Here is a 3,402-nt window from a genome sequence, read left to right on the forward strand (position 1 = left end):
TCCACATTTTCAGATGCTCTTCAATATGCAACGCTGGCTTGTAAAGCATTGTGTTGTAAGTTCACAAAGCATGACTCCTGAAACTACGTCCTAGCAGCATAATGACACCCTTAAAAAAAACGATGGCCATCATAGCAAGATGAAAACACAATAAAACTAACACTGCATATGCATAATTCCAGAGACCCATTATGGCAAAAAATTCTCATACATAAAAAAAAATCACTGACATACGAAACTTATAAAATGCTAAAGAAAACTGCAGAAAAACATTTATTTATAGCATAATATATTTTAAAATAATATACATTGTAAAAGCATGTTTTTTTGGAAAAGTCGCAAATGATATCGTGCTCAGCTAATCCAATATTCCACCCCTGCTCTCGTCTGAAAGCCTACGATGAGCCAGCATTCAATCCTTGATTTCAGTGATCATATCTCCTGTCCTCTATGAATGCTCGCTCCTGAGCTAAGAAATATAAACTGGCTAAAATAGCAGCACCACCAAGCTCTACTGCAGAATATGGGAAAGAGTAAGAAAAATGCGAGTTAGTGACAGCTACTCTCGATAAATGTCACAAATAATTCTAGACCAAAAACGTGGGCTACTAATATTATAAAATAAACAGCTACATCAGGTGCTGTGTTATAGAAATGGGCCTTCAGCTCTGATGTAACTATTAATTCCAGTGCTGTATCTCTGAAACTCATTGGCTGATAATTCCAGAATTTGGAGATGCTAAAGGTTCAATGACTATAGAAGATACATTGGTGACAGAGGGCCGCTTTTTTTGTTGTGCATTCTAAAGCAAAACACTCCAGTATTGTAGGAGGACAATGCGGATTGTTGAAATAAAAAATAGAAACATTCACTCCTCTTAAGAGTTACAAATAAAATTAAAAGGGAATATTGTCTTTGACCTTTGGGAGAGTAAGAAAAAGAAATTATGTGAGATCTGGGGTTCATGAATGGAATAAAGACGTTCCTAAAATGAATGGACAGATGCAAGGGTTTTATCTTCTAACTGTAATATATAAGATGTGAATAATATTGGCTCTCGCTTTGTACTGCAAGGAGGACCCTGTGCCTTTGCACTACGGGCAGATTTCAGTACATCTGGAAAGGAAGTAAACCACAAAACAAGAGCTTGAGCAAATCGTCAAAGCTGCATGGAATTCTAAAAGAATTGAATCTGAGGACATTTAAATAAAAACTGTTTAGGAAATCTCTTAGTATATTTAAATTGAAACTTTAGTTATGTTTCTAATACTGTAGAGGGAAAATGTCAAACTGAGATGCATCTATGGTATTTTAGAGACTGTGGGTCTAAGTCTGATTCCTTTGATTAATGACCCATTTGAAGAAATCAGGGACAATGCCCGCCAGTGAATATGGATTTGATGCATTCAGTCAGGGCTTTGCAAGTCCATTACGTTGGGATGGTGTCCATGGTACAGTGCCGGGGTTTATTTCAGACATCAGTAGTAGAATTTCATTTTTACCTATGCAAGCTGATCTTAGGTGCATGGCACAGGTACTTTTTATACCTGTTACATGATGACATTGACCTCCCACGTGCCATCCTAACCACAGGTCAGTCGGTGGTCTCTAAACCCACCCAGAGCCAGTGAGAGTGAGTGTCTGTACAAGTGGGCCCTGAAATGTATGGGTATCCCATCTAAGAATGGTTCTTACCCTGTACCCAAATATGCCAACAGACATAATATGAAATTATTGCTGTTACAAAAAACCATAGAAATGACAGATATGAGTGTTATCTCTAGTTAACAGTTAACAGAATATTAACTTTACAGCTAAATAAGGATATGAATAGGATATTGCTAAGCAATCAAATCTACACACCTTAATTTACTTTTTATAAAATCCCACCCTAATCAATGCTTTTTATGTTATTCTATAACCATTAAAGATCCCGTTGTTATTATGATGAAACAGAATCTTTACACAAAGTGATGAAGGACCAGGAGATATTAACGTGAACCAGAACCTTATTCAGCACCAGGCCAAGGTCCACACCCAGAGTCCAAAAACACCACAAGCAGCCAACTGAAAATCAGTCAGACTCCAAAACTGAGAAAGCGGAACAAACCCAGCACAGAGCTGACTTAGAAGTGAAAGTAACAAACACTAAAGACTGATGTTTTTCATCCAACAAAAGGATAATCTCAGCTTGCACCGTTATACCAGACCTTACAGTGATGTCACAGGAGACAACAACTGCAGTCATGTGGCCTGCGATTCATGTTGTATTATTAATAACAGGAAAACTGAAATAAATTCAATTCAGTCTTAAGTAAGGTCGAAACAATAAAACCTATAAAAAATAATATGTACTATGACAGTAATGTTATAGTCCTGGCTTTTGTTTATTTCAAAGTATGATTTGTCATGTGCCCATCTCGCAGGTCTGATTGGCATTTGGTGCTGGCTTCTTTAAGGTGCTTTTCCCGTCTCCTGACACTGCTGGCACTCATCGGGGGTCTCCACATGTAGACTGAAGTTAGAAAATGTCAGCTGTGGGGATTTCCTCATTCACAAGAAATTCATTCACAGCGGGTTGTCAAAATGTCTGCCAGTTTGTCACACTGAACTATAAACCCATAACTGAGGGGAAATCCTGTCATTTTTTAAATAAGGTGCGAGTGATCAGGGAAAGTGCTAGTGCTGATGCTGCTCATTCTGGTGTTGCCAGATGTTTCTTGGTAACTCCATTATGTGCAATACGTTTGGTAAAGTCTCCCAGGATATTCCACTACTGGTTCAGGTGACAGTTAAATCAGCTAAAAATACAAGCGAGTTTGACGACAATAACGCCATTTAGAGTAGATGAGCGAGGCAAATACTACTCACCATGGGAGTCAAAGGATGAAGCAGTTTCAAGATCAGGACTTCTATTTTAATTTCAAATAAAGTCTAATCTAATCTACTGTAATCTAAAACGACTTCATTCTTTTCTTTTGTGTCACTTATTATTTTATGGTACACTTTGATTCAAACTGTTAAGTTTGAAGTGTTGTACAGTCGGTCAGGATGAGTACTGATGCTGAGGTGCTTGCTAGGATTGGCTGCAGACCCCTATGACCCTGCTCAGGATTAAGCGGGTTTAGAAAATGGCATGGCGTAGGGTGGGATGGGATCTCGTGCTTCACAATCCTACATCTTAGCTGCTCCAACACAGTTCAAACTAACCAGACCTTATGCCTTAGCAGAACACATCACATCCCATTACAAATCTGTGCACTGGATCTTCAGTTTTTCTTCATTAAAATGTAAGAACTATCCATTAATCTAGTTTTCCAGTAAATGGTGTGGTTTTGGTTTCCTCCTCTTCTGATTGGTTTTTTTTTTGGTAATTGCCAGCTTTGACTCCAAATAGACAG

This window comes from Polypterus senegalus, chromosome 15 (genome assembly GCF_016835505.1).
Source record: "Polypterus senegalus isolate Bchr_013 chromosome 15, ASM1683550v1, whole genome shotgun sequence".
NCBI lineage: Eukaryota > Metazoa > Chordata > Cladistia > Polypteriformes > Polypteridae > Polypterus > Polypterus senegalus.